Below are 10,181 nucleotides of genomic sequence, written 5' to 3' on the forward strand. Positions count from 1 at the left end.
GGGTGCAAGAACTGCTTTCAAAGAAGGCAGTTCACTTTCTCCCAGAATACCAACGGAATCTGCCAGGGTTTCTCAGCACACTTTTTGTAGTACCCAAAAAGGGTGGAGGTCTAAGACCAGTCATAAACTTAAAACCACTCAATCAGTTGATACCATACGAACATTTCAAAATGGAGTCAGTTCTGATGCTGAAAGATCTTTTAACAAAAGCAAAACTAGACTTAAAGGATGCTTACCTGACAGAACCCATAGACAGGGATTACCAGAGGTTCCTACGCTTCCTGTGGAAGGATTCAATCCTAGAGTTCTCTTTCCTCCCATTTGGGTTAGCCAGTAGTCTAAGGGTATTTACAAAATACTAAAACCAGTTGCGGCCCTCCTACAAAGGGGAATCCGACTCATAGCATACCTGGACGACATTCGTTTAGTAGCAAACTCAGAACACAAACTCCATCAACATGTCTCTATGACAGTAAACCTCTTGGAAGAACTGGGGTTCATAATAAATTATCAGAGGTCATACTTGACTCCATCCAAACAAATAGAGTTCCTAGGTTTTCATGTCAACTCAGAAACTCTCTCCCTGAGCTTACCAAGGGACAAAGTAAGGAAGATCAAACAAAGATGTCAACAGCTTATAGACAACCCTCAAACAACAGTAAGGGAGTTATCAAAATTCCTGGGCCTCCTATCCTCTTCCATTCAAGCAGTCTTCCCTGCACTTCTCCACTACTGTTACATCCAAGAGGCAAAGAGCAAGGCTTTGCGGACTCTACAGTCCTACGAAGCAACAGTTTTGAAAAACCAAGATGCTTTACAGGAGGTAACATGGTGGAGGGACAATCTCTTAGCGTGGACCGGGAAAGCCTTACTTCAGAACCCTACCGACTTAGTGATAGAGACAGATGCCACCACTGCTCTGCCACCAAAACCATCTATCTTCAATTCAAATCTCTTTTAACACAAAACAATATCACTCTTCCAAACATGACTTATCAAAATATTATTTTGGGATCTGACTCAACACCCAGTGATGTCCTCGCTTATTTTTAACCTTTTTGTATATAAAGTGAGACAATACCCTTGTCTTTTGAATCTACAGCAGCTTTTAGTAAGAATTAAAGAATACGAACGATTGGAAAGAATTTTTTTCTTTTCTGTTTGTAGTCGTTCTTGCGTCCCTCTGCTTTTCCTTTTGCTCACACTAGGGATGATGGGTTAGATAGATAGATAGATAGGTAGGTAGATAGATAGATAGGTAGGTAGGTAGGTAGGTAGGTAGGTAGGTAGGTAGGTAGGTAGGTAGGTAGGTAGGTAGGTAGGTAGGTAGGTAGGTAGGTAGGTAGGTAGGTAGGTAGGTAGGTAGGTAGGTAGGTAGGTAGGTAGGTAGGTAGGTAGGTAGGTAGGTAGGTAGGTAGGTAGGTAGGTAGGTAGGTAGGTAGGTAGGTAGGTAGGTAGGTAGGTAGGTAGGTAGGTAGGTAGGTAGGTAGGTAGGTAGGTAGGTAGGTAGGTAGGTAGGTAGGTAGGTAGGTAGGTAGGTAGGTAGGTAGGTAGGTAGGTAGGTAGGTAGGTAGGTAGGTAGGTAGGTAGGTAGGTAGGTAGGTAGGTAGGTAGGTAGGTAGGTAGGTAGGTAGGTAGGTAGGTAGGTAGGTAGGTAGGTAGGTAGGTAGGTAGGTAGGTAGGTAGGTAGGTAGGTAGGTAGGTAGGTAGGTAGGTAGGTAGGTAGGTAGGTAGGTAGGTAGGTAGGTAGGTAGGTAGGTAGGTAGGTAGGTAGGTAGGTAGGTAGGTAGGTAGGTAGGTAGGTAGGTAGGTAGGTAGGTAGGTAGGTAGGTAGGTAGGTAGGTAGGTAGGTAGGTAGGTAGGTAGGTAGGTAGGTAGGTAGGTAGGTAGGTAGGTAGGTAGGTAGGTAGGTAGGTAGGTAGGTAGGTAGGTAGGTAGGTAGGTAGGTAGGTAGGTAGGTAGGTAGGTAGGTAGGTAGGTAGGTAGGTAGGTAGGTAGGTAGGTAGGTAGGTAGGTAGGTAGGTAGGTAGGTAGGTAGGTAGGTAGGTAGGTAGGTAGGTAGGTAGGTAGGTAGGTAGGTAGGTAGGTAGGTAGGTAGGTAGGTAGGTAGGTAGGTAGGTAGGTAGGTAGGTAGGTAGGTAGGTAGGTAGGTAGGTAGGTAGGTAGGTAGGTAGGTAGGTAGGTAGGTAGGTAGGTAGGTAGGTAGGTAGGTAGGTAGGTAGGTAGGTAGGTAGGTAGGTAGGTAGGTAGGTAGGTAGGTAGGTAGGTAGGTAGGTAGGTAGGTAGGTAGGTAGGTAGGTAGGTAGGTAGGTAGGTAGGTAGGTAGGTAGGTAGGTAGGTAGGTAGGTAGGTAGGTAGGTAGGTAGGTAGGTAGGTAGGTAGGTAGGTAGGTAGGTAGGTAGGTAGGTAGGTAGGTAGGTAGGTAGGTAGGTAGGTAGGTAGGTAGGTAGGTAGGTAGGTAGGTAGGTAGGTAGGTAGGTAGGTAGGTAGGTAGGTAGGTAGGTAGGTAGGTAGGTAGGTAGGTAGGTAGGTAGGTAGGTAGGTAGGTAGGTAGGTAGGTAGGTAGGTAGGTAGGTAGGTAGGTAGGTAGGTAGGTAGGTAGGTAGGTAGGTAGGTAGGTAGGTAGGTAGGTAGGTAGGTAGGTAGGTAGGTAGGTAGGTAGGTAGGTAGGTAGGTAGGTAGGTAGGTAGGTAGGTAGGTAGGTAGGTAGGTAGGTAGGTAGGTAGGTAGGTAGGTAGGTAGGTAGGTAGGTAGGTAGGTAGGTAGGTAGGTAGGTAGGTAGGTAGGTAGGTAGGTAGGTAGGTAGGTAGGTAGGTAGGTAGGTAGGTAGGTAGGTAGGTAGGTAGGTAGGTAGGTAGGTAGGTAGGTAGGTAGGTAGGTAGGTAGGTAGGTAGGTAGGTAGGTAGGTAGGTAGGTAGGTAGGTAGGTAGGTAGGTAGGTAGGTAGGTAGGTAGGTAGGTAGGTAGGTAGGTAGGTAGGTAGGTAGGTAGGTAGGTAGGTAGGTAGGTAGGTAGGTAGGTAGGTAGGTAGGTAGGTAGGTAGGTAGGTAGGTAGGTAGGTAGGTAGGTAGGTAGGTAGGTAGGTAGGTAGGTAGGTAGGTGTAGGTAGGTAGGTAGGTAGGTAGGTAGGTAGGTAGGTAGGTAGGTAGGTAGGTAGGTAGGTAGGTAGGTAGGTAGGTAGGTAGGTAGGTAGGTAGGTAGGTAGGTAGGTAGGTAGGTAGGTAGGTAGGTAGGTAGGTAGGTAGGTAGGTAGGTAGGTAGGTAGGTAGGTAGGTAGGTAGGTAGGTAGGTAGGTAGGTAGGTAGGTAGGTAGGTAGGTAGGTAGGTAGGTAGGTAGGTAGGTAGGTAGGTAGGTAGGTAGGTAGGTAGGTAGGTAGGTAGGTAGGTAGGTAGGTAGGTAGGTAGGTAGGTAGGTAGGTAGGTAGGTAGGTAGGTAGGTAGGTAGGTAGGTAGGTAGGGTAGGTAGGTAGGTAGGTAGGTAGGTAGGTAGGTAGGTAGGTAGGTAGGTAGGTAGGTAGGTAGGTAGGTAGGTAGGTAGGTAGGTAGGTAGGTAGGTAGGTAGGTAGGTAGGTAGGTAGGTAGGTAGGTAGGTAGGTAGGTAGGTAGGTAGGTAGGTAGGTAGGTAGGTAGGTAGGTAGGTAGGTAGGTAGGTAGGTAGGTAGGTAGGTAGGTAGGTAGGTAGGTAGGTAGGTAGGTAGGTAGGTAGGTAGGTAGGTAGGTAGGTAGGTAGGTAGGTAGGTAGGTAGGTAGGTAGGTAGGTAGGTAGGTAGGTAGGTAGGTAGGTAGGTAGGTAGGTAGGTAGGTAGGTAGGTAGGTAGGTAGGTAGGTAGGTAGGTAGGTAGGTAGGTAGGTAGGTAGGTAGGTAGGTAGGTAGGTAGGTAGGTAGGTAGGTAGGTAGGTAGGTAGGTAGGTAGGTAGGTAGGTAGGTAGGTAGGTAGGTAGGTAGGTAGGTAGGTAGGTAGGTAGGTAGGTAGGTAGGTAGGTAGGTAGGTAGGTAGGTAGGTAGGTAGGTAGGTAGGTAGGTAGGTAGGTAGGTAGGTAGGTAGGTAGGTAGGTAGGTAGGTAGGTAGGTAGGTAGGTAGGTAGGTAGGTAGGTAGGTAGGTAGGTAGGTAGGTAGGTAGGTAGGTAGGTAGGTAGGTAGGTAGGTAGGTAGGTAGGTAGGTAGGTAGGTAGGTAGGTAGGTAGGTAGGTAGGTAGGTAGGTAGGTAGGTAGGTAGGTAGGTAGGTAGGTAGGTAGGTAGGTAGGTAGGTAGGTAGGTAGGTAGGTAGGTAGGTAGGTAGGTAGGTAGGTAGGTAGGTAGGTAGGTAGGTAGGTAGGTAGGTAGGTAGGTAGGTAGGTAGGTAGGTAGGTAGGTAGGTAGGTAGGTAGGTAGGTAGGTAGGTAGGTAGGTAGGTAGGTAGGTAGGTAGGTAGGTAGGTAGGTAGGTAGGTAGGTAGGTAGGTAGGTAGGTAGGTAGGTAGGTAGGTAGGTAGGTAGGTAGGTAGGTAGGTAGGTAGGTAGGTAGGTAGGTAGGTAGGTAGGTAGGTAGGTAGGTAGGTAGGTAGGTAGGTAGGTAGGTAGGTAGGTAGGTAGGTAGGTAGGTAGGTAGGTAGGTAGGTAGGTAGGTAGGTAGGTAGGTAGGTAGGTAGGTAGGTAGGTAGGTAGGTAGGTAGGTAGGTAGGTAGGTAGGTAGGTAGGTAGGTAGGTAGGTAGGTAGGTAGGTAGGTAGGTAGGTAGGTAGGTAGGTAGGTAGGTAGGTAGGTAGGTAGGTAGGTAGGTAGGTAGGTAGGTAGGTAGGTAGGTAGGTAGGTAGGTAGGTAGGTAGGTAGGTAGGTAGGTAGGTAGGTAGGTAGGTAGGTAGGTAGGTAGGTAGGTAGGTAGGTAGGTAGGTAGGTAGGTAGGTAGGTAGGTAGGTAGGTAGGTAGGTAGGTAGGTAGGTAGGTAGGTAGGTAGGTAGGTAGGTAGGTAGGTAGGTAGGTAGGTAGGTAGGTAGGTAGGTAGGTAGGTAGGTAGGTAGGTAGGTAGGTAGGTAGGTAGGTAGGTAGGTAGGTAGGTAGGTAGGTAGGTAGGTAGGTAGGTAGGTAGGTAGGTAGGTAGGTAGGTAGGTAGGTAGGTAGGTAGGTAGGTAGGTAGGTAGGTAGGTAGGTAGGTAGGTAGGTAGGTAGGTAGGTAGGTAGGTAGGTAGGTAGGTAGGTAGGTAGGTAGGTAGGTAGGTAGGTAGGTAGGTAGGTAGGTAGGTAGGTAGGTAGGTAGGTAGGTAGGTAGGTAGGTAGGTAGGTAGGTAGGTAGGTAGGTAGGTAGGTAGGTAGGTAGGTAGGTAGGTAGGTAGGTAGGTAGGTAGGTAGGTAGGTAGGTAGGTAGGTAGGTAGGTAGGTAGGTAGGTAGGTAGGTAGGTAGGTAGGTAGGTAGGTAGGTAGGTAGGTAGGTAGGTAGGTAGGTAGGTAGGTAGGTAGGTAGGTAGGTAGGTAGGTAGGTAGGTAGGTAGGTAGGTAGGTAGGTAGGTAGGTAGGTAGGTAGGTAGGTAGGTAGGTAGGTAGGTAGGTAGGTAGGTAGGTAGGTAGGTAGGTAGGTAGGTAGGTAGGTAGGTAGGTAGGTAGGTAGGTAGGTAGGTAGGTAGGTAGGTAGGTAGGTAGGTAGGTAGGTAGGTAGGTAGGTAGGTAGGTAGGTAGGTAGGTAGGTAGGTAGGTAGGTAGGTAGGTAGGTAGGTAGGTAGGTAGGTAGGTAGGTAGGTAGGTAGGTAGGTAGGTAGGTAGGTAGGTAGGTAGGTAGGTAGGTAGGTAGGTAGGTAGGTAGGTAGGTAGGTAGGTAGGTAGGTAGGTAGGTAGGTAGGTAGGTAGGTAGGTAGGTAGGTAGGTAGGTAGGTAGGTAGGTAGGTAGGTAGGTAGGTAGGTAGGTAGGTAGGTAGGTAGGTAGGTAGGTAGGTAGGTAGGTAGGTAGGTAGGTAGGTAGGTAGGTAGGTAGGTAGGTAGGTAGGTAGGTAGGTAGGTAGGTAGGTAGGTAGGTAGGTAGGTAGGTAGGTAGGTAGGTAGGTAGGTAGGTAGGTAGGTAGGTAGGTAGGTAGGTAGGTAGGTAGGTAGGTAGGTAGGTAGGTAGGTAGGTAGGTAGGTAGGTAGGTAGGTAGGTAGGTAGGTAGGTAGGTAGGTAGGTAGGTAGGTAGGTAGGTAGGTAGGTAGGTAGGTAGGTAGGTAGGTAGGTAGGTAGGTAGGTAGGTAGGTAGGTAGGTAGGTAGGTAGGTAGGTAGGTAGGTAGGTAGGTAGGTAGGTAGGTAGGTAGGTAGGTAGGTAGGTAGGTAGGTAGGTAGGTAGGTAGGTAGGTAGGTAGGTAGGTAGGTAGGTAGGTAGGTAGGTAGGTAGGTAGGTAGGTAGGTAGGTAGGTAGGTAGGTAGGTAGGTAGGTAGGTAGGTAGGTAGGTAGGTAGGTAGGTAGGTAGGTAGGTAGGTAGGTAGGTAGGTAGGTAGGTAGGTAGGTAGGTAGGTAGGTAGGTAGGTAGGTAGGTAGGTAGGTAGGTAGGTAGGTAGGTAGGTAGGTAGGTAGGTAGGTAGGTAGGTAGGTAGGTAGGTAGGTAGGTAGGTAGGTAGGTAGGTAGGTAGGTAGGTAGGTAGGTAGGTAGGTAGGTAGGTAGGTAGGTAGGTAGGTAGGTAGGTAGGTAGGTAGGTAGGTAGGTAGGTAGGTAGGTAGGTAGGTAGGTAGGTAGGTAGGTAGGTAGGTAGGTAGGTAGGTAGGTAGGTAGGTAGGTAGGTAGGTAGGTAGGTAGGTAGGTAGGTAGGTAGGTAGGTAGGTAGGTAGGTAGGTAGGTAGGTAGGTAGGTAGGTAGGTAGGTAGGTAGGTAGGTAGGTAGGTAGGTAGGTAGGTAGGTAGGTAGGTAGGTAGGTAGGTAGGTAGGTAGGTAGGTAGGTAGGTAGGTAGGTAGGTAGGTAGGTAGGTAGGTAGGTAGGTAGGTAGGTAGGTAGGTAGGTAGGTAGGTAGGTAGGTAGGTAGGTAGGTAGGTAGGTAGGTAGGTAGGTAGGTAGGTAGGTAGGTAGGTAGGTAGGTAGGTAGGTAGGTAGGTAGGTAGGTAGGTAGGTAGGTAGGTAGGTAGGTAGGTAGGTAGGTAGGTAGGTAGGTAGGTAGGTAGGTAGGTAGGTAGGTAGGTAGGTAGGTAGGTAGGTAGGTAGGTAGGTAGGTAGGTAGGTAGGTAGGTAGGTAGGTAGGTAGGTAGGTAGGTAGGTAGGTAGGTAGGTAGGTAGGTAGGTAGGTAGGTAGGTAGGTAGGTAGGTAGGTAGGTAGGTAGGTAGGTAGGTAGGTAGGTAGGTAGGTAGGTAGGTAGGTAGGTAGGTAGGTAGGTAGGTAGGTAGGTAGGTAGGTAGGTAGGTAGGTAGGTAGGTAGGTAGGTAGGTAGGTAGGTAGGTAGGTAGGTAGGTAGGTAGGTAGGTAGGTAGGTAGGTAGGTAGGTAGGTAGGTAGGTAGGTAGGTAGGTAGGTAGGTAGGTAGGTAGGTAGGTAGGTAGGTAGGTAGGTAGGTAGGTAGGTAGGTAGGTAGGTAGGTAGGTAGGTAGGTAGGTAGGTAGGTAGGTAGGTAGGTAGGTAGGTAGGTAGGTAGGTAGGTAGGTAGGTAGGTAGGTAGGTAGGTAGGTAGGTAGGTAGGTAGGTAGGTAGGTAGGTAGGTAGGTAGGTAGGTAGGTAGGTAGGTAGGTAGGTAGGTAGGTAGGTAGGTAGGTAGGTAGGTAGGTAGGTAGGTAGGTAGGTAGGTAGGTAGGTAGGTAGGTAGGTAGGTAGGTAGGTAGGTAGGTAGGTAGGTAGGTAGGTAGGTAGGTAGGTAGGTAGGTAGGTAGGTAGGTAGGTAGGTAGGTAGGTAGGTAGGTAGGTAGGTAGGTAGGTAGGTAGGTAGGTAGGTAGGTAGGTAGGTAGGTAGGTAGGTAGGTAGGTAGGTAGGTAGGTAGGTAGGTAGGTAGGTAGGTAGGTAGGTAGGTAGGTAGGTAGGTAGGTAGGTAGGTAGGTAGGTAGGTAGGTAGGTAGGTAGGTAGGTAGGTAGGTAGGTAGGTAGGTAGGTAGGTAGGTAGGTAGGTAGGTAGGTAGGTAGGTAGGTAGGTAGGTAGGTAGGTAGGTAGGTAGGTAGGTAGGTAGGTAGGTAGGTAGGTAGGTAGGTAGGTAGGTAGGTAGGTAGGTAGGTAGGTAGGTAGGTAGGTAGGTAGGTAGGTAGGTAGGTAGGTAGGTAGGTAGGTAGGTAGGTAGGTAGGTAGGTAGGTAGGTAGGTAGGTAGGTAGGTAGGTAGGTAGGTAGGTAGGTAGGTAGGTAGGTAGGTAGGTAGGTAGGTAGGTAGGTAGGTAGGTAGGTAGGTAGGTAGGTAGGTAGGTAGGTAGGTAGGTAGGTAGGTAGGTAGGTAGGTAGGTAGGTAGGTAGGTAGGTAGGTAGGTAGGTAGGTAGGTAGGTAGGTAGGTAGGTAGGTAGGTAGGTAGGTAGGTAGGTAGGTAGGTAGGTAGGTAGGTAGGTAGGTAGGTAGGTAGGTAGGTAGGTAGGTAGGTAGGTAGGTAGGTAGGTAGGTAGGTAGGTAGGTAGGTAGGTAGGTAGGTAGGTAGGTAGGTAGGTAGGTAGGTAGGTAGGTAGGTAGGTAGGTAGGTAGGTAGGTAGGTAGGTAGGTAGGTAGGTAGGTAGGTAGGTAGGTAGGTAGGTAGGTAGGTAGGTAGGTAGGTAGGTAGGTAGGTAGGTAGGTAGGTAGGTAGGTAGGTAGGTAGGTAGGTAGGTAGGTAGGTAGGTAGGTAGGTAGGTAGGTAGGTAGGTAGGTAGGTAGGTAGGTAGGTAGGTAGGTAGGTAGGTAGGTAGGTAGGTAGGTAGGTAGGTAGGTAGGTAGGTAGGTAGGTAGGTAGGTAGGTAGGTAGGTAGGTAGGTAGGTAGGTAGGTAGGTAGGTAGGTAGGTAGGTAGGTAGGTAGGTAGGTAGGTAGGTAGGTAGGTAGGTAGGTAGGTAGGTAGGTAGGTAGGTAGGTAGGTAGGTAGGTAGGTAGGTAGGTAGGTAGGTAGGTAGGTAGGTAGGTAGGTAGGTAGGTAGGTAGGTAGGTAGGTAGGTAGGTAGGTAGGTAGGTAGGTAGGTAGGTAGGTAGGTAGGTAGGTAGGTAGGTAGGTAGGTAGGTAGGTAGGTAGGTAGGTAGGTAGGTAGGTAGGTAGGTAGGTAGGTAGGTAGGTAGGTAGGTAGGTAGGTAGGTAGGTAGGTAGGTAGGTAGGTAGGTAGGTAGGTAGGTAGGTAGGTAGGTAGGTAGGTAGGTAGGTAGGTAGGTAGGTAGGTAGGTAGGTAGGTAGGTAGGTAGGTAGGTAGGTAGGTAGGTAGGTAGGTAGGTAGGTAGGTAGGTAGGTAGGTAGGTAGGTAGGTAGGTAGGTAGGTAGGTAGGTAGGTAGGTAGGTAGGTAGGTAGGTAGGTAGGTAGGTAGGTAGGTAGGTAGGTAGGTAGGTAGGTAGGTAGGTAGGTAGGTAGGTAGGTAGGTAGGTAGGTAGGTAGGTAGGTAGGTAGGTAGGTAGGTAGGTAGGTAGGTAGGTAGGTAGGTAGGTAGGTAGGTAGGTAGGTAGGTAGGTAGGTAGGTAGGTAGGTAGGTAGGTAGGTAGGTAGGTAGGTAGGTAGGTAGGTAGGTAGGTAGGTAGGTAGGTAGGTAGGTAGGTAGGTAGGTAGGTAGGTAGGTAGGTAGGTAGGTAGGTAGGTAGGTAGGTAGGTAGGTAGGTAGGTAGGTAGGTAGGTAGGTAGGTAGGTAGGTAGGTAGGTAGGTAGGTAGGTAGGTAGGTAGATAGATAGGGGTTTTATTCAATTGCCATGGCAGTATTACAGACTGAATTAAGGCAAAGGGCCAGCACATATAGCGTTATACTATTACAGAAATCGATAAGTAACAAAGTCACCAAAGCGTTTAGTTGCAGAAATATGTTTGTAGGTATTCATACTGCCGGATCTTAGTGAGTAAGGCACTTAGAGTCGGGGGCGAATTTTAAACCCTAAGGGATAGTACGAGCATATGTACACTCTTTTATGGAGGCCCCCCCCCCCCCCCCAGGGATTGTAGGGTGGTTGGTAATGAAAGATATACAGATAACGGATGACCTTGAACGACATTTCTCTGAAGTTTTCCTCTAGCATTGTAAAACTCTATGATGAGAGTGGTGAAGAAGCCTGTTTTGGCCGAGGTCATTTGGTCCACATTGGATGGATACCAAAACACCATCTACAGTGCTACTGTATGTATTGG

This window comes from Nematostella vectensis, chromosome 2 (assembly GCF_932526225.1).
Source record: "Nematostella vectensis chromosome 2, jaNemVect1.1, whole genome shotgun sequence".
Taxonomy (NCBI): Eukaryota; Metazoa; Cnidaria; class Anthozoa; order Actiniaria; family Edwardsiidae; genus Nematostella; species Nematostella vectensis.